This window comes from Hyposmocoma kahamanoa, unplaced genomic scaffold (assembly GCF_003589595.1).
Source record: "Hyposmocoma kahamanoa isolate Upper Pololo Valley unplaced genomic scaffold, ASM358959v1 64, whole genome shotgun sequence".
Lineage (NCBI taxonomy): Eukaryota > Metazoa > Arthropoda > Insecta > Lepidoptera > Cosmopterigidae > Hyposmocoma > Hyposmocoma kahamanoa.
In genome coordinates this window covers 20,989,852-21,012,086 of record NW_020653852.1, presented here as the reverse complement: position 1 = coordinate 21,012,086, position 22,235 = coordinate 20,989,852, and the positions used below count along the sequence as shown (strand labels likewise).

The window sequence follows — 22,235 nt, the reverse complement described above, 5'->3', positions numbered from 1 at the left end:
TTACTTCGCACCGGGACAGTTGCTTCAGCTGTATCAAGCACAAGTCCGGTCGTGTATGGAGTATTGCTGCCAACTTTGGGGTGGCTCTGCTATATACCAACTGGTCACCTTGGATTCAACAGACAAGCGTCTAATCAAGAGGCTAATAGGTACTCAAAATTAGTAGATGCGAAGCTGCAGAGCCTTGAACACCGCCGTAAAGTTGCCTGCGTATCGGTATTTTACAGGATATATCACGGAGAGTGTGCGATGGAATAACACGATTTAATTCCGCCTTCCGCTTTCCATCCCAGGCTTGGATTCCACCCCTATGTTGTGGATATTTTAATGATTCGCATGAGGCGTTATGCTTCTACATTCATATGGCGAACGGCTATGGAATGGAATTCCCTGCCTGCAGAATTGTTCCCTGAAGGTTATAACTTGAACCTTGAACCAAGGCGAGAGTGTATAGGCATTACTTAGGTGTGCATGCTTCATTGTCGTTCTCATCATCACTTTCCATCAGGTGAGATGAAGGTCAAGTGCACACTTACATTTGCATAAAAAATTTCATAAAAATAAAATGGGTATACCACTATCCGCTATAGCATATATTACTGTTATCTTTTTATGTGACACGTTTGTTTAATTGTGCACTATTTTCCAAGTTTTGTTTAAATTGGTCAATAGATAGGGAGTGAAATTCAATAAATCTAATTATTTTTTGATTTTGTTTGAGCACACACTCATAGCCCCGCAATACCGGTTTTCCCTAGTACGGGGCTATGAGTGTGTGCTAAAAAAAGGCAATGTCATGGGCACACACATAGACAACCACAATAAGACAGTACAAATATTTCTCCTGCCCCGGGTCTCTGTGTGGCACTCCAGCATGACAACCGTTCGGCCACGGAGGCAGTTATATTATTATTATTATTATGGTTTCTGATTATATTTGAGAGGATCTATAATTGGCTGTCGGTTATTATCGGTATTTATTATTATTAATTAACCCGTTACGTCCCACTGGGCAAAGGTCTCCCCCAAAATCCTCAATTGCTCCCTGTCTTTGGCGATCTCCGACCACTCTCTCTCAAACGTATCAAGGTCGTCCCGCCGACGCCTTCTCGGCCGTCCACGCCGTCTCTTTCCATCCTCGAGCACCCAAGGAGTGACGACGCTTGCCCACCTCACAGGTTGCATCCGGCTAGCGTGGCCCGCCCAATCCCACTTGAGCCGTTTTAAAAAAAAAAAGAAATCCTACGTGAGACTGGCTGTTTTGCTCCCCACATCAGTAATGCCAGTCATCGAACGCAGCATTGTATTGCGTACTCGATCAATACGTTTGAAGCCTAGAATGCTGCGTTCCATCGCTCTCTGGCAGATCTTGAGTTTAGACTTCTGGACCTCAGTCAGCGACCTCGTCTGTGCACAGTAGGTTAAGATGAGCAGGATGTATATATCGATGAGTTAGCGTTTGAATGACATAGGGAGATTACTCTCCAAGTACTCCTTCGAGGTCCAGTAGCTTTTCCAGGCGTTCTCTATGCGACGACCGATTTTCTTATCTTGGCTGTTTTCAAAGCTTACTAACTGGCCCTGATAGATATACTCATTGACATACTGGATTGCCTGCCCGTCTACCTCAACCCTGCCTTTCGTAATGTCTATACATTATTTGTGTTTTGGAACGGTTTATCTGAAATCCAATTCATTATCGGTATTACTAAATTTGAATTTAATTTACATTTAAGCTGTCGTTCCTATTGGATAAAATAATAAATAAATGTCGACTGTTGCCTGTTATTAATTTATTGTAAATAATCCATCGTATCCATGCTCATAACACTTGCTGTGCACCCAGACGAATGCATACATACATATCTTTGAATCAAAAAGACATGAAGGTCACTGACGCTGCACTCGTCTGGGCCAGTAGTTGCACCAGCACTCTTCAAAAGCGGAGCAGTAGAGCTCCTTGTTGAAGAATTCATATAGGAAATTACTGCCACCTTACCTACTTCTGCCGCCAGATAGTAATATCAGCATCACTGTGTTCCGGTTTGGAAGGGTAAGGGTGCTGGTGAAGTTATAGGCACCTGGGATTTGTCAACTTATGTCTCAGGGTGACGCGCCTGTCACAGTGGCAGAGCCACTCAGATCTTCGCGATTTAACACGCGTGTCGCTTGCCACCAGGCGCACGACTTGTTCATCCCGTCACTTGATAGATATTGTAAAACCAAAACCGGAACGAAATCATAGTCACATTAATACTGCTGATGTGTTAATGCTTTTTTTTAATTTTCACGCTTATTTTAATGAATAAAAAAGCATCAGCTTGCCTTCGTCCAATTGCATTTGGGGAAATGTGGGCACATTAACAGAATTTTGTTCAGACAGAAGCTTGCTGTAAAGGCATTTTACAAATGGCGCACTATAAAGTGTCTCTAACAGATAAGCTTAAAGAACTTAACGCTTTAAACTGTGTATACTACACTTTTTTAGACAACTGTTAAACAAAAACTTTATACTAAAATGAATGAATGGGTTTTTTCATTTAAATAGTAATAATAATTATTTACTTCAGTTCATAGACCGTTGTAGTAAAATACAATTCATAATTCGAATACACCAAGTTACTTATAGAAAAAAATAAAATAAAATAAAAAAATTAATGTAGGAAATGAAACTGTTTTTCCGGATTTAAATCGCATATATTTGTTTTTACAAACAAACCGACGTTTCGGGCCCTTTACAGGTTTCATCGTATCCATGCTCATGGTTGACTGACTTGGGACCTGTAAAGGGCGGAAAGTGACGATGCCATTGTCTATAGTGCTAACCATTGTAAACCACAAATACTAATCCATGTTACCAAACAACTACGAAATTTTGTGTAATTAAGTGATTTGTAACTATGTTGTAATTATTATTATTATAAGTTTCCGGCAATGCCACTGTCAGCTGGGGTCAGGGATATCTGGGGCCTTGTAGCATCGAATAGTATTGCTTAAGAGATTATTACTTACCAGTCTCATGATGGGAGTTCCAGACTTCTCGGTACCTGAAACAAGATTTGTCATTTATTAGCGATTAATCAATAACTTTAGGAGAGTGTCGCCAGATGGCAGCACATGAGAGACCCAGTCAACTACTTGTTTCCTCTAACTATTGCATTTTTTTACGTATGGGACAGACATACGCTTAACACCATTTTATCTTAACTGATATAGCGCAATGGCACGCGAGTACGCGTTTGTCTAACCTAACCTTTTTTTTATTTTTATTTTATTTTTATTTTTTTTAAATCCGGGGGAACCTGCTTACAGATACCCCGGCCCCGCGGGGGCAGAGCCGAGGTTATGTGGGACTGGGCTGAACCCTGAACCTAACCTTGAATAGCCCTAATTTATGCTGTGATGTGTGACCTCCTTGATCGTCATCCCACCTTTTCATTTAAATTTCTTATTTTATTCTCACACTCGTATTTAAATTCAAATTTTGAATTGTTCCATTCTTTTGCCTCGCATTCTGATTTTCTGTCGTTCCATCGCATCGTCACTCCTTGCCCGATCGCGTCAGAGAACACATCGTCTTCCTATTTTTTTGTACCGTTTACTATTTTTACTAAAAATCTCTTGTACAATATACATTTTTAAGATCATAAGTATTTATGGCGGTTTTAACAATACTTTTCGGAAAAGGCATAGGCAGTGTATGTGTATTTTGTTGAGAGATTGTTGCTTCAAAGACACAAGGATGGAGTGTTCCGGATTTTCTAATACCTCGAAGGAGCAACGGGAAAGTTCCTGCGTACACTTATATTAGCATTACTATGACAATATTTTGTTTGTTATTAATGTTACTACTACTTCGGATATCTATTTCAGATTTTTGCCTCTCGTATTTTATACAAGTTCAGTTGAGGAGTCAGGTTCAAGAACGATTCGATATCGTGCAGTAGCAATTTCTGCATTTGTGCTAAAAGAGACACGCCACAATAATCCATCAAGTTGTTAATCCGCAAGTTGTTAGCAAAGCTGGCTGGAATTAATCCGTTTATGGACAAAGTAATTGGGATTATTTCAGTAGAGGTAGTTATATTTTTATAAGGGTTGCTTATTCAAGGTGCCCTTTATCCCTGCGATAAGCAATTGTACTTCAAATATTTTTGTTGTGATACCAAAGGACGGGACGCACAATTCGTGTGCGTGGTTGTAAACTACACGTCTGCCCATAACAGTCGCAGTGCCACTCAAAGCTTCAAACTGCCCAGATCTGTGGGACACTCTCACTGTCACCCTGAGACATAAGTTGACAAGTCCCATGAGTAATTTCACAAGCAACCTTACCCTTCAAAACCAGAACTCAATAATGCTGACGTTACTATTTGGGAGCAGAAATAGGTAAGGTGACAGTACCTACTTCCCTGAACGAACTCTTTCATAAGGAGGTCCACTGCTACTCCATCAGAGTGCGATTGGGCTGCGATTCCATCAGAGATGTGCGAGGATAAATCAGCCAATAGGATTTTAATGATAGTTATAAGGCACACACTCATCCGCCTTAGGAAAACTCTGTGTCGAAGGGGCCATGGACATACACATAAACAACCACAAGTGACGAACCAAGTTGACAAGAAATAAATGTAGGCCATACAAATATTCCTCTCAGCGCGGGAATCGAACCCTCAGCGTGACAGGTCAGCGTGGTAACCGTTCGGCCACGGAAGCGGTTAAGATTATTAGATTATTTCGCTAAGCGAAAGTAGGAAAATGACATAATCCTATTAGTAGATTTTTTCCTCGCTACTTCAAACATCTCTGGTAGAAATTTGACTCCACCCAACGTAGGGCTGTTCGTATTGTCGATGATTCCAAACTCGCAGACAGTATGGAGCCCTTGGCCTACAGAGAGACGTTGGCTCTCTGTGTGTGTTCAACTATATAATGGGGAGTCCTCTGAGGAACTTTTTGAACTGGTGCCACCGTCTCGTTTGTCTCCCGCCAAAGGAGTAGAGTCCATCTCCACATCTTAGATGCCTCACATTGTAAAACCATGCGGACATCTCGTTTGTTCCTTCCCCGAACCTGCAAGATGTAGAATGATCTTCCTCCTGAAGTATTTCCTTTGTGGTACGACATGGGGTTCTTCAAAAGGCGTGTTTACAAGGCTCTCAAAGGCTGGCAACGTATAGGCAGCTCATTTGGTGTTGCCAATTTCCATGGGCAAAGATGATCACCTACCATCAATTCTTTTATGAATTTATCACTGCACATTTAATGTTGAAGTTTTTCTGTAAAATTGTTTATACATCATGACTTTACCTTTGGAACAGCGTGACGGACCAAGGCCTAAAACCCTCACCTGAGAGGAGAACCGTGCTCAGCAGTGGGACGTATAAATGAATAGAAAAGATCTGTGTCTAACTGTAGATCGGATGGTGAAGGTGTTCTTGGTAGTGCTCTGACGTAAATATCATGTTGCTTTGGTAGCTACTCGAAGTACAGGAAATTGCCTAGTTTAAGACCAATAGGGACAGCGCGAGATTTCTATGCTCGAATAACAGTATCTCGCGCTTTATATCGCTCTCGCGCAATTCGCGTAATGAAACTTTCTGACATTAAAAAAATCTTAATTAATCCCATGTCAACCGTGACCGTTGACATGGGACCTTTAGCCGCTCACGCGATACATGCAGCCGTAGACGCATACCACACCTAGATGTGCCGTTGATGATTTTATACCGATTTATCGGATATCGAAGTTATAACAGGTAAAAGAACTAATATTAATTGCTATTTCGGTAACTACTCTAGCAAACCATAAAGTTTTTAATGCCTAGGTCTGTCATTTAAAAAAATGAACAACTTCAAAAATACGTCACGACAATCGTGTGTGTTATTGTTTGGGCTGGTGATTTCGGTGTTTATTTATTGAAAACAACCGTAAGTAGCGTTTTTTAAGTTTACCCTGAATATAAATGTTTATAAACTATACTTTAAGGAGTAATTTCATGGTAAACGTTAGAACCACTCAAACGGAATATTATCATATTTACCCAAGTACACCAAAAATTTCATTAGTGCTTTTTAAGTGCAGGATTTGCGGTGTATTACTGCATTTTATTTGAGATGTTTTTGTTGTAGTACGGAGGGTATTTATTTAGCAATGCAGAATAATAATTTTTATTTATAAAAACTTGTATTTAAACTGAATCCTTTTCTAATTTGCGAAACCAAATAGCCGCCATTTTGCGGTAGGAAGAGCGCTTCGCGTGAGCGGGTAAAGGGCCAGAAACGTTGATTTGTTTGAAAAAACAAATATACGCGATTTAAATCCGGAACAATCTCAGTACAGAGTACTAAAAAAACCGACCTTTAAAGTGCGTGGAATTACATATATTTGCCAAGTTACATTGAAATCGGTAACCGGAAATTGCGCAAACCCGGATTCATTCCCTAGTTCGTCACTATACGGAACTTGACACAGGAGATAATAAAATCGGTTCTCACTACCCAAAGTACATATATTGAGACATACAAACGCCTTGAATTGGAAAATAGCAAAATTAACTATAAAAATTATATAATTATATTGCTCCTTACAATAAACATTTAGACGCTATTTATAAAAATGAATCTTCATCCGTGAACAGCCACCCTTAGAGATGGATGATTTTCTTCAAAATTAAATGGGACCACTATGAAGGTACCCCTTTCCAACAAGAAAAGAATGACGAAAATCGGTTCACAAATTTTTAAGTTATCGCGTAAGATACATACAAAAAACATACAGTCGAATTCAGAACCTCCTCCATTTTTTAAATCGGTTAAAAATAGTTTCATTTCCCAAAACTTTTAAGTGTTTTTCTCAATGACTCCTGTGGCCAACTGCACTTGTTTACTTTAAACTGTTACTGACTTACATTTCTACTACTTAACATTAAGGAATTTCGTGTTTTAAGCCATCGGAAGTTCCTTCTAACTTGAAAGCATCAACGGTGCTAGTTAAAGTAATTGGGTTAGTCATGCGACTACTTGCCGATCGATGCCTCTCAGCTTTTGAAGTTACAAATTTGTGAAAATAGCGTGCACAATCTACTGCTATACTTGGTTGGTGTTGAGTGCTTTAGTGCGTCCTCAGATCTGCGATACAATAATGTTTCACACAACGATAGTTACTTTTCTCGCCAATGTTACAAAGCTATCATAATGTTTGTATGAAAAATTATAAATTGATAAATATTAAGTAATGAAAAATTATGTATGTCTGATAAATTATAAATTATATATATATAATTATATATATGCTTGAGAAGCAGTAGGCGTGATTTGGTGAAGAAGCTCTCCTAATATAATTTTGTATCGAGCGCTGACCAATTCAAGCGACCGCGCCGCACGAGTTTACGTTACTTTACGATATGGGTCGGTCGCGGTCGTCACAATCGGAATGCTACCTTAAGCAGCACGCCTACCCTTAACAGTTGCAGTGTAGTGGCACAGAGCATTAAATGAAAATGAACATATCTACCGTACCCATTCAAATACCTTTTAGGCATGTCACGATCCGAGACATTAGAGATTTAGGTGAAAATGAAATCTAATAATACATTACAGAAGAATTCTTAGAAGCGACTTAGAGTCGTTACACCGGCGACTCTTAACAGCGATGCAAACACACATTCGTGAAACGCGCGATTGCATCGATGCAAAACCACGACTGCATACTGCGTTTGTATCGATGCAACCGCCTTTAAATCCCAAGTGTAGCGATGCAGTGGCGCGCTTGCATCGCGTTCGCATCGCTGCTTAAAATCGCGCGCGTGTAACCGCTCTTAAATAGCACAGTAGTACTTCAATCTATTCATTCGTTTGTGCCTCAAAATTACATGCGATTAGGTGTACGGTGACGATTTCAAGTATTTGCGTCCCTGGACGGTGTCCGCACGAACCGTGGCTTGCCTAGATCAGTTACTCTCCTGGACGAGGTCCGTGATGCCGATGTGCTGACCGATAAATTACCGAAACAACATGACGTAACTTTGACTTTTTTTAATAACTTTTTTAACGATACCAATTGACCGACTGACGCCTTTCCATAACAGTTGCAGTGGCACTCAGAGCAGTGCTCCTATTACTACTTGGCAACAGAAATAGGTCAAGTAGCAGTACTTCTCTGCACGAACTCTAAGAGTAAAGTTGTAAGTGCTTTAGGTGATAATGTAAACTCTCAATGTATATTTTTAAATAAGAAAATAATATCATTACTGCTTTGCAGCAGGTATAGGTGCTGGACTATATCTTTGAAAAGCTCTAGTGCTGCTAAAAATACATGCATTATTGCCAAGCCCACAGAACAATAAATACATTAGTAACTATAAGTTTTGAAAGACCTATCTGAGCTCAATCGGCTTTTATCGTTTTGTATGGTATAGTTGTGTCATTCTTTTGTGCAAATTCTCTAAAATCCTAAGAAATGCCTTATTGTGCTGTTTTGGAGTGTAAAAATTACAGCCGAAATTTATCGAAATATTTTTTTTGTCACAAGAAACGAAAGTAAAGCTTATAGCTTTGCAATATGATCGCTTCTTTTTTGGAGAACTAAAGTAATAACTCAAATTCGTCGTCGACAATCAATGACAACACATTGATTGTAATACCAATATAAAAACGTCGTAACTAGTAATAATAGCTATAGATGGTTTTGAACTTTCAACGATATGCCAACGAGTTTAAATTATATTAACAATCCAGAATTAGTTATTTCTTTTTAAATTTGAAACTACGACCAATCAATATCAAGATTTTGTAGTGTTTTTTTCTTCCGTGGCCAAGCCTATCTCTCGGATAGGCTTGGCCGTTGCTATGATCCTGTCATAAATCTTTTAAATCAACTGTTCGCATCAGTAATTTTATATACGCTCGAGTATACTTGACCTGACCACTTTCAAGTAATATGTATTGTCGTAAAAACCACAACACAAAATTTTAATTAAGTATTCAATAAAAATATACAACAGCCAATTCTCCATACTCCCCTGTGTCTAATAATGTTTTATGTGTAATAAAAAGTTATGTCTCTATTACGAGAAGTTCATTTTAAACTTACAAACGCTGTAGAGGCATTGAATTCCCCCAAAATTGCATAAAAGCACCACATAAAAGGAAAAAATTGAATTTTTACATCGACATAGTGGGAGTTACAAATATTTTTTGTTTGAAATATGTTTATGGCGTTCCGAATTTCACAAAAAAATCTCAATAAAAAAATATCAATTCTAAAACTTCAAAATATTTTTCCATTCGTTATCCTTTTCTCGCGAAACTCGCTGTGTAAAATTAAAAGAATTTAAAGTAACTGAAATAATGTTTTCTTATTTTTTTATTTATAATATCAAGTGACAGGACGTACAAGTCGTGCGCCTGATGTTAAGCTACACGCCTATTCATAACAGTTGCAATGCCACTCCTCAGCTTTAAATCGCAACGATCTGAGGGGCACTGCCACTGCGCCCGTCACCCTGAGACATAAGTTGACGAGTCCCATGTGCCTGTAACGCTCAGGCCACACAGAGGCGGCCGCGGCAGCCGAGCGTGTCAGGGTTCATATAAAATCACTACAAAAAATTAAATGTCCGGGCCCGGAACGCTTCCGCGGCCGCCTCTGTGTGGCCAGAGCATTACCCCTCAAAACCGGAACACAGTAAAGCTGACGTTACTGCTTGGCGGCAGAAACAGGTAAGGTGGCAGTACTACCCTGGACGTACTCTTTCACAAGGAGCTCTACTGCTACTAAATATGTGACAGTCAACCACACCAATTGCCGTCTCACACTAAGGAGTTGCCTTTACTATGAGTGCCAGAACAACGGAATTCATTCTGGGGCACTTCCCAGAACTCCTAGACCAGAACTAGTTCAGAAAAGTTTATTTCCTAATTTGGTCCAACCGGGAAACGACCCCGGGACCTCTACGTCTGATGCCCACATTATACACCGTTGGGCTACGGAGGTCATCAAATAGTTAGATACAAAGTGTTAATTGTGATTGTAAACGTGTTCTAGTGTAATACTAATAACTAAAACAAAGTGAAAATTCTATGAAGAATGAATAAGTATACGTTTTGTTTCTCTCTAAATGCACGAGATTTTCGACCGTAATGTATTTTGGATTAGTGTAATTACACCTTTTATTCCATTTCTAATTAACATTCGCTTTTATTCCGTGTGCTTTAACACATTTTTATTCAACAACGTTGTGTATGCGTACATTATCAGAACAATGTATTTGCGTGAGTAAATTATATCCGAAAAAACATGTACCACTTCCTGGTAAAAAAAAAACAAAAGCCACAATATTTGTTACGAAATATCAAAGGAAAGCCTTAGAACCTTCAGTAAACATCAAAAGGGGAAAAATGCTTGTGCAAGTTGGCTATAAGAGATTTGTACCTCTGTGGACCGAAAATTGTGTTTTTGCCTCAATTGTCGTCGAGTAGCCTACTTACCTTGTAATCTTATTACTGTTGGGTCTCCATTTTACGGAACCTCGATTGTTCGAATAAAGTAATCTAGATAATTATATTTTATTATCAGTAGATATTGAGTATATAACCAGAAATAGAGACGAAATAACGGCCATTCATCCCTGGCTACTCATAAGGCAAATGAGCTTTATATCACTTTCAAATATCGACTCTCGTTTGCACAGAAACAACGGACCTGTGTGTACGTCTCCGTATAGTCCAAAAATATTCTGAATAATAATTTTAAAATTTTCGTCCATTATAGCAAGCCTCAAGTTAAACTGATCGATTTGAAGTCAAACAATTGACGATACCCATCAATTGTTTCGAATTTAGGCTGGGTCAATTGGAGCGCAGTTGTCACCGTAATGATTTGGCAGAAAAGTTTTCAAACAAATTCAATGACATTTCTTTTCTATTTTTGGTTATATACTTACTCGATGAGCACTTTTTTCGTCAATTCTCAGATTTTCGTACAATTTTTCCAATGTGTTTGTATGCACTGCTTCTTGATTCATTGTATGAACCCAATACCTTCTGTCCTTCAACGGCAAAGCCGTTAGCATTTTCTATGCCAATTTAAAAGTACAACAAAGCCGTGGATCCATCAAAGACGTGTTCTCAGGGCGATTGTCCACCCCGTTGTCTATCCACTAATACGTTATAAACGTGCAGGACAAAGCCGTGTGAACGAAGTTTTAGATAATATAAAGATTACACTTTTTATACTTTTTATTTTATTGACATATTTTCGACATACACTGAATAATTTTCGTTGTTTTATAGGCCGTTTTATACAGCACTTTACCAGAGCTTGATAACTTTCAACGACGTTAACTTTGACGAAGTTTTGCATCTCTCACGACTCAGATAATGTGTTTAAACGGGGTGTAACTACTGTTCTAAAGGCTGTGTAATAAGAGTTTATATAGTCTTTTGGGTATCTTTTTGATTACATGAGGATGAAAAAGGATATTTCAGGATCTAATAGCCAATACATCAATTAATCTGGTCTCGAAGTAGACAGTTCTCTGTATCTCTGTATCTCTGAATATCAGTGCCAAGGAATACAGAAAAGTTAACTTCCCAAATTGATCGAACCCGGGACCTCCTCATCCAACGTTCACGGTTCAATATCTATACTCAATATTCGTAAATAATAGATCAAAATGTATGGAATAGTGTTTTTTTTTCACTATTTCAAATGTATACCCAACGTGGAGATACGACGGCGAACAAAAGTCGTAGACGACTAAAATGGAGATGGACAGGACACGTTACCAGGCGGGACTACGATCGATGGACCAAGGCGGTCACAGAGTGGTACCCGGTAAGAGCGAGATGACCTCGAGGTACACCACCTGCTACATGGACGGACGATATCATCGGGTGGCTGGAAGATTGAATTGAATGAGACTCGCACAGGATCAATTCAGCTGGCGTGCAAAAAAGGAGGCCTATACCCAGCAGTGAGTGTTAACGGGCTGATATTATTATGGTGACGAAGATTTCAAGGGGGTTTTTGCATCCGATCCTTATTCGTTCCAATGGATTCGAATCGTTGACTTCTCAATTCAAAAGACAGTTGTCGCACTGGGCTACCACCGCCGTTTTTAATTTTAAAAACCTTTTATATTTCTTAAGTTTATTAAACATCACCATGTTTTATTATGTCTGTGGCCGAACGGTTACTATGCTGAACTGCCACGCAGAGGTCTCAGGTTCGACTCCCGGCCGGGAGAAATATTTGTATGACCTACATTTATTTCTGTCGTGAGTTTGGGTGTAATTTGTGGTTGTCTATGTGTGTGTCCATGGCATATAATATTATCATATTTAATTTTTTTTTGTATTTAAATTACTCCCTTAGTTTATTATAATTATTAATGCAAATATCAAATAATAAGAAAAAACTCCTACGATTCGGCTGAATTTTAACCAACGTTTTCCAGCAAACCATGCCAGACTAAGCCACGGAATGAACCAGCGGACTGTACGAATGTTCCTATAATCCAGCCGGATTGAAAGATTTTTTCTAAGTTTTCGATCCTTGTATTAATAATTAGGTAATATACACATACACTGTTGAGCACGTGCCTCTATCAAAGATGGGATTTGGAAAACACTCTCGCCTTACAATAAAATACCTTTATAAATATTGTATTATTTACAAAATGTTCGGTTTATAGAATGTCGATCTAAAGGGGTTGATAATGCTCAAGGGTTGTCATTGAACCGGAAACCTTGTTAATAAGATTTTAGATAAGGTACCTTTTGCTAAATGACATTAAATAAATTGAGCATTGTACTAAAAGTGCTCACTATAAAAGAATATAATATATATATATTTTTTTATTTGACTACCTCCGAAATCGAGTGGCATGCATACCAGCTTTTATGGTGCCGCCATCTCTGAGTTCGATCCCCGGCCGGATCAGGGTTGAAAAACCTAACTTTTCTATAATGTCTCGGGTTTGGCTATCTGTGGTACCGTCGTTGTTTTCGATTTAAATTACACAAGTGATTTAGTTACTTAGTTTAGTCTTTTTTTATAACATCAAGTGACGGGACGAAAATGTCGTGCGCCTAATGGTACGCTGTCCACAACAATTGCAGTGTCACTCAGAGGATAAGCACTGCACTTGTATGTTGTTATAGTTGATTCAAAGATCGAAAAAAAAAATCAAAGAAAATCTCTTTTGTTCGATATTCGCGTTTCGCTATACGCTATAGCCTTCTCGACTGAATTGCGAAACGCGTCATCTGACCATAAGGAAGAAGACCAGATCTTAGTTTTAGGTTTCTACGCGAGCCTAGATTTTAGGAGATGAGGTGTGGTGTGTTGCCTCTCGTATCCTACAATCCGCGCCCTAAAAATTAATATAAATAAAATAAGAAAGAATATCTGGCATAGATCCGACGTCGCACCCTATGGCTACTGACGGGGCTGCAGGCGGCGCGGCTTGTCGTTAAACTGCTAGGCAATTTGCAAATTTTGAAACAAGTGTGAATCTGCATATTCCACTGTAGTACTGCCACCTTACCTATTTCTGCCGCCAAGCAGTAATATCATCATTACTGTGTTCCGGTTTTGAAGGGTAAGGGTACTGGTGAAAGTACAGGTACATGGGACTTGTCAATTTATGTCTCAGGGCGACAAGCGCAGTGGCAGTGACGCTCAGATCTTTGCAATTTAAAGCGACAGGCGTGGCTTATCATCAGGCGCACGACTTGTTCGTCCCGTCACTTGATATTGTTAGAAAAAAAAATCTGGTAGCTACAGAGCGTCATTTGAAAACCACAATTTTGCAGGTTCTCTATAGTACTTAAAGAGAAATGTCTCTGTATAAAAATTATGTACAATGTTAGATATTTTATACGTAAACCATTCCGTTTTAGATTTTAATTTTAGCCCGTTTTCAGGATTTCGTATGTTTGATTTGATTTGTTGTACATCCTATGATGTAACAAATCAGCACATTCTTTAGTATCCTACAGTGTATCGTAAATGTTTTGTAAGACCTTTATTTAATAGTAAATACCCCTCCTAACGTCTTCTTTGCCGTAGCCCCACATGGGAGTAAACTATTCTGCTAAAGCCCAGTGTACATCGATATAATAATATGAAGTTATTTAGACCCTGATAATATTATTGCCAAGATCGTGCAGCGTACGTTATATTGAAAATACCTCATTGAAATTTAACGTATAGTAATCAGTGTATATACTCAATCTGAATCTTCAATTCCAAAGAGATTGATTCAACATTTTCACTGTTATGCCATTTGAGGTTATATAGATTCTTAAATTAAATAAAATACACGTTGCAAAACAATTTACAATTCGTGTTTTCATGGGTATAATTTCGCTTCTTCATCACATATTAGCTATTTCTGCTGCCAAGCAGTAATGTGAGTTCTCTTGCGTTCCGGTTTAGAAGGATAAGGTGCTTGTGAAATTACAGGCGCATGGGACTTGTCAACTTATGTCTCAAGGTGACGGGTGCAGTTGCAGTGCCCTTCAGATCTTTACGATTTAAAGCTCTGAGTGGCACGGCACGACTTGATATTACAAAAAAAAACTTTCAACTTTAAAAAAGTTCCATCGGTTGACGAAATTGCGCGAGACCGAATTCATACCCTAGTTTGCTACCCTTAGAGGTGGAACATTTTTTCCAAATTTATATGGACCATGTTGGTCCATTGGTACTCTCTATCTAAGAAAAATCCTCAAAATCGGGTCACAACTGAGAAATCGCGTAATATACGTACAAAAAAATACAGTCGAATTAAGAACCCCTCCTTTTCTGAAGCCATTTAAAAGTTACCCTGTATACTCGTAAGTAATTCATATTGTTAAAATAAATTTTGCGTAAAATTGAATATTTTTGAGCAAATTAAAAATTAGGTAATTAATTAATAACTTCTGTAACTGCCTATGTTTCCAAATAAATTAGTTAAACTTATACATTTTTCAAATCAATCGTAATAAACGTGTGACCGCCATTTTGAAAAAAGTGCCCTTCCAATTTCATTATTTATGTAAATTTATATTCCCTATAAAATTTATTTTCCAATCCATTAATAATTTTAAGAACTGTAATTTAATACGTAACCACCCGAAACGTGAACAGACTTAAGCGTTAAACGCTAAAGGGTTGGAACATTTCAACCCTTTAACGCTGTCGCCAATCTAATCAAACTTTCCGGAATAACTTTCCCGATTCTTAATATCTTGATAACCGTTTAATGGAGAATTAAAACTGGGATCTGGAGACTTTGGTGTCGTCGTCTTAACATCTTTATTGAAAGATAGCAGAAGAAGCAGAATGCACAACAAAAATAAACAATTTTTAACAGTGTTTCTAAAGGACAAGTTTAAAGAAAATGACGTTCTTAAACTGGTCTCTCGGTACCATTGACTTACAATTGTATGGACGTCGGGTTCGCGCTTAAAAGTGTCCGAACTTATAGGGCGTATAAAAATCGTATACAGAGCGTCATTCACGATTTAGTCTTCGTTTGTTCGACTGACAGCGAAGCAAGCAAAATTAGACAGTACTGCGACGCCATTACAATTTAAATTCAACGTTTTATTCCTTTACATGTCACTACGTTTAAATAGGTTGACTTGGGACATTTTTTTCGTGGTTTTTGTATTAGACCCGTCGTCCATTTATTTGTAAGTCAATTAAAAACTTACGTCGGGTTTAGTGCAAATCTGCGTATGTAGTATTAGTAAAAAGCGCGTATCTGCATCAAATCAAATTTCACAGGAAAGGAATTTAACGTTATCACTTTGTTATTTCAACAGCTACAACTTTCATTTTTACACAGTAAGCATTAATGTATGTTGTCTACGGAGTGATAACAATAGATTCCCGTAAATCACGCTAATTTGGTTGCCACGACATTTACGCGGATTTGTTTTGGCCTCTAAATTACCGAAATGGAAGCTCATAATCAAATGCTAGTTACGTGTAATTGCACTATCGCCGACATTATGTTAAGAAATACATAAATATTAGCATGAAAAGTACTCTTAGACATAACATTTACATAAGAAATACAAAATTTGTAGCAGTAGAGGTCCTTGTGAAAGATTTCGTTACGAAACAAGTTGAATTCGCATTTTAACGTCATCAAAACGTTTAATTTAGGTCTCACTTCAAGGGCAATTGTACACTAATCTATAAAAATATTCCTGTTTTTTTTATCGACATTTAAGGAAACTTACTATTATTAATGAAAAATATATATACAGACTCATAGTTATCTTAGGATGTTTGTAACCATAACAATATTATCAAACATAAAAAAATATCGTTTATTTAAAAAAAAAAAGCACGTTTACAACAGTCTTCCGTATTTCAGAATATTGTTTGATTCTCAAAGAAATAATCGATTTATTGTAAATGTGTTCTTTTTTTAAATAAACGATATTTTTTTATGTTTGATATATATATTAATTGTTCCATCTATATGAGTTGATTTACTGATAAATTATAAATAGTTCATTCAAGGTAACACTATTATTATGTTTTAGCTTACTAAATTAGTACTTGATATTTAAAAATAATATTTGATCCTCTTTTCGTATCATTGGCCTTTTCTTTTAATTGATGACATTTATGACCAGTATGTATTTTGACATTGATCTCCTAATAAATCTTGGTTACTTGGTTGCGCCCTCCATTTAGTAGGTTAGGTTACGTTAGTATAGCGTTACGTTACGTTTAAGGTTTACGGTTACGTTAGTATAGCGGCCGGCGAATGCCGGAAGCCAATTTGATTGCGTTTCTGGACATGTTTTCAGGTCAAATTATATTATAATTAATATAATATTAGTATACAAATACAATCAATAATTACTTACTTTTTTTTCTTAGTTACTTTAAAAATAAGTGTCTAAATTTTATATTCAATGCTCAATTGTCTTAGTTTTGAGGCCCAACATAAAACTAACAAAGTTAATTTATACAAATCAATCATTATTTGCGTATCCACCGATTTAATTGATTTTATATCTCATAGAAACTGGATCAATCATTAAAAGAGATGACAGTTTAGACTTTTTTGACTGTTCCTTTTGCAAATTTAAAATGATCATTTAAGTACATGCTCTGAAATACATAAGGTAAATGTCCCAGTGGTTGACACTGTCCCAATGTATGACACTTTTGCATTTTTTCTCAAAAAATAAGAAAACAAATGTTGATATTACTCTAAAACCGTATTAAATGTACTAGTAACGACATCTTTAAATTTAATTTAAAAGCTTTCATCGATTCATTTAATAATTTTTGAATATGGCAAAAGTCTTTGCGAGCAGGTGATCGGAGTGTAACGTGTGTCGCTCTTGTTATAGAAATCGTTAAGACTTTGAATAGTTTAAGTGAATTTATTAGGCGGATTATTATTAATTACCGGTAAGTGTATATTAAAACTATTAGATAACTGTAAAAACAATTAATTTTGCGTGTATTTATTGAAGTACATCGTTTATATTTTATTTTAGAGGCATGTCAAACACTGGTGCAAAATTTTAATGTTTACTAGTAGTTGACACCCATGTCAAGCACTCGTATATATGAATATTTTTTAAAACGGACGGAGAACATAAGTTTGGATTACCCTGATATTGACAAGTTTCTATGAGTAGTTTGACATGGTTGTCAAAGATTGTTTTACCATGGAGACCCAATAATTGACAGTTGTATATTGAGGTGTCAAACACTAGGGCGTAACTAGCGTCAACTATCGGTTACGGATATTGTCCAATGAAAAAATGCCACTAAGGCTGTCGCCTTATTCTGACGATGACGTATTGAAAGCGGTAGACGAAGTATCAAGATGAATTCGTATCGTAGTAGCTGTGACAAAATATTGGACACCACGGATTTACTAACTTAAAATTTCATTAAATTTATATCAACATTTTAGTAACTCATTTCTATTTGAAATTTTGCACAGAAACTCTAAATGAAGTACGCATTATTCGGGGTCCTTTAATGTAACTACACCTTTCTGTTACATCCGTATATTTTCTATTTCTATTTTGTATGTTTTTTACACGCACTTACTTACCTTGACTACAAAGGTAAGTAAATATTTATTAATTTAATAAAAGTATCTCGATTGATTATGGTTTCTTATTTTTTAAATTTATTGTTATCAAGTGGTTAATGTTTTTAAATAACTATGAAATCTTAACATAACGTCTTGTCAAATACTGGTATTCCGATCACACTGTGCCGTAGTCAACTATTGGGACAAATTTTGCCTGTCATACACTGGTACAGTTTTAGAGGTGAACATATCTAGGTAGTCAGTATGACTGATAATTAAGGACTTTTTTGGCAAAATATGTGATTTTCCGTCAAAAACGTCAACCACTGGGACATTTACTTTAGTTGTAAATAGGAACATATACCTATTTACAAGGATGAAGTCCGAAAGTTACCTACTCATTCCTCTCAAGGGACAAATGTATAAGTTCCGCTTTACGAGATGTTTGTTGATGATTTCAAATTCATTTTGCTTTCCTTTTCAATTTCAATTTAACAGTCACTTCTGTAAACTTCTTCCCGTCTCTTGTGAGGTGGAACGTTTAGATACACTTCTAATGCCTGTTTACGCTCTGATACACAGTCATCATTTATACTGCTACAATGCGACCTCCTACATCGTCATCCCATCTTTTTATTACCCTCTTTTCTGGTTCCTGGCCACTTATAAGTGATTCGGAATTAGTAGAGGTGAAGCTGCAGAGCCTTGAACACAGCCATAAAGTTGCTTGCTTATTTGTATTCTTCAGGATATGTCACGGAGAGTCTGACAAGATGTGGGTTGAGGTTCCACCCCTATGTTGTGGACATTCCCAGGATTCGCACGAAGAGTTTCGCTTCTACATTTAAATTCCTTGCCTGCGGACCTATTCCCTGAACGCTATAACTTGGACCTTTTCAAGGCGAGAGTGAACAGGTAATATTTAGGAGAGCATGCTATATCGTCGACCTCATCGTCACTTTCCAACAATGTCAAATGTGCACTTATTTAAATAAAAAAGAACTTTTGAAATTTTGAATTTGAAAATTTGAATCGTTCTCTATTTCTTTTCTTCATCCTATTTACTTAGTTTCGTTCCATAGAATGTGAAACGACGCATTGTTCCAAATTCTCGAACAGAAAAGACGTGTGCGTCGTAAAACCTCAATCATGTAAACCTTATGAAACATTAACTGCTTATATATACAGCATGGACTATTTCGACTCACCCGAAGAACAAAGACCGATGTGATTATACAACGAAAAGAAGATAAATACATAATCTCGTTATTCAGAATAAGACCTGGTTCTAGGTATTTTAAGTATTTTAAGTATTATTTCGTATCGGAAATATAAAATCAAACAACTGTCGATCTGATATCCACAGTTAACAACAGCGCACGAAATCTACAATGTCCTGAGAATAAGCAATCTTGCAAATAGGTCTTTGTTCTACGGATGAGTCGATTTATGTGAATACAGGCTCTTTTGGGGTAAGTCCAGTCTAAGTTATGTTTAATCTATAAGGAATGTTTATATACTATTGTACACACGCCAGCACATCAAGCTACGCATTGACGTATCTTGTTCCGTTGCACTGGAGGCGATTTTCAAACAAAAATGTGTAGTCTGATGTGTCGTTATCCGTATATACTTTTATATCAGTGTGTTTTTTGTTACAGCCTTCTTTTGTTCTTTTAACCTCTTCTTATAATAAATTTTATATGGATCGTTCTTTGTTTTTAATTTCACCAAGGTTAGACTACAATACTACTTATGATTTTAGTTGTAATAGAGTTCCCTGTGAAAGAGTTTGTCCAGTAATAGAGTTCCTTGTGAGTTTGTCCAGTGAAGTATTGTCTCAACATACATATTTCTAGGGCCAAGGAGTTACGTGAGCGTTCAGGTTTTGAGGGATAAGGAAGTTGATGGAAAGCGGTCACCGTCGCCTATGAACGCCTGCAACACCAGAGGCGTGCCAACCCTTTATGACCCTTCTCAAACCCCTTTTGAATGACTCTATACTGTATTCCAGCGGGAAACCCCGGCAGGGAGTTCATTCCACAACCTAATTGTAAGTGAGAGAAAGCTCTTATGAAACCGTACAATACGAGATTGACTCGGTTCCTGGTATGAGGATGGACTCCCTGCTGGTGGCGAGCGGTGCGATGATAAAACGTTACTGTTGACATCATGTCCAACAGTTCGGAATTTCCGAAGCGATAGAACAGACATAGGGCAGCAAAGTCTCTCCTCGAACACAGTGGTTCAATATCGTCTGTAAGCATAGTCAACTATTCTCAAAGCCCGTCTTTGAACCGCGTCAAAGGGCCCAAGCTTTATGTTTCGGTCCGCTGACGGGTAATGTCCCGCAGATATTTGCGATCTGAAGCTACGATTGGCACTGCAACTGTTATAAGGTAGGCGTATTGATTACCACCAGGCACACGACTTTCTCGTCTCGTCACTTGATATTCATAGAAAAAGACTTACTCCTTTTGTTTTCAATATAATCTTTGAAAAACTTCTATGCCTATAGATAGAGGAAATCTGTCTATGATCAACATTGACTTACAAATAAATGGACGACGGGTCTAATACAAAAACCACGAAAAAAATGTCCCAAGTCAACCTATTCGAAATTTAAATTGTAATGTCATCGCAGTATCGCGCTGTCAGTCGAACAAATGAAGACTAAAGCGGAGTTTGGCGCTCTGTATACGATTTTAGCGCCTTACAAGTGCGGACACTTTTTAGCGCGGACCCGACGTCCATATAATTGTAAGTCAATGATGATCAAATCAAAAATTAAATGCGCATCGTGCATGTGTCACGGGAATGTGAAATTTGAGGTACTTCGCAGACCACCTAGATCAAAAGCAATTTAGCAAAGTCAATTCAAAATTCCTAGTGCTTATAGTGTAATCCGTTAGGCTACCACAGTTGCCAATATTTGTTACTATACGATAGTATAGGAAATAATGTAGACATATTTTTGTTTGTCTATAAAAAAAACTGTTCCTGTCAAAAACCACTTCGAAAACAACATTATTAAATTAAGGTCGTATTAAAATGATATGGCCCAAGAGACATGTTTAAATCACAATAAATAAACAACAGAATTAAAAAAGTTTGACTGCACGTAACAATTGTTTTTTTGAACGCGACCATAGACAAGAGCAACTCGTTAACTGACACTCTAGCGGAACGTCATTCTGCAGTGGTAGCCATTTTTATTCGAGTGACGTGTGGCTGTCAATAGCAAAACTAAATTTAATTCGTTTCAATCTTTAGTGAATCGTAATCAACGATATCTATGTACTAGCGTACTAAATGCGGGCGTTCCAAATACACGCAGTGTCTCACTGATATGCGATGAAGACACAGGACTTCAATATCATAGATTAATAAGCACAGAGTGTTCCGACTACACAATAACAAAATAGGGATAGTATGAATAAAATACGTACTATGGTTACCTAAATTAAAAAATATACATAAATTAAAAAATATAAAAAAAACTACGCTGAATGGTCTAAAGATTCCGCACCTTTCCGCAAGGAAAATGACATAACATAATATCAATAATTTCAACAACTCGACATTCTCATTCTCGGCAAAGCGAATTGTATTGTGCAACTAATAGCAACTTTGCCAGTAGCTTTACGTTAATTCCCTAAGTAGGTATGTATAAATATCATTGATAAACACTTAATATTATCTGCCTGCCCAGCTCATTCCCAATAGATTGTCACGTCTGTCCACTACGGTACTGATACTCTTTGACAAAATTCAACACTAAAACAAAACACTGACGATTGAAGTCATTGTCACCGATTTTCATAACACAAGTGCTTTGGTTACTTACTTTCGGATAAGAGCAACGTATGCGATGTTGTTAAACAAATAATTTCAGTACAGAATACTAAAAAACCGACCTCAAAAGTTCGTGGAATTATATCTATTTGCCAAGTTTTATTGAAATTGGTTACCGGAAAGTGCCAAAATTGGATTCATCCCCTAGTTCACCACTATACGGGATTTACCATAGGAGATAATAAAAATCGGTGCTAACTGCTCAAAGTATGTTGAGATAAAAACGCCTTCAATTTGAGCATAGCAAAATCAACCTTTAAAACAATTGCTCCTTATAAAATTTAGGTGCTATTTATTAAACAA

The 22,235-nt window shown here is 37.3% G+C and overlaps 1 pseudogene; it reads right to left on the bottom strand.

Annotated features, from left to right (window-relative positions):
* The window catches only part of LOC113230703, a 407,414-nt pseudogene that overhangs the window by 246,245 nt on the left and 138,934 nt on the right, over window positions 1-22,235 (bottom strand).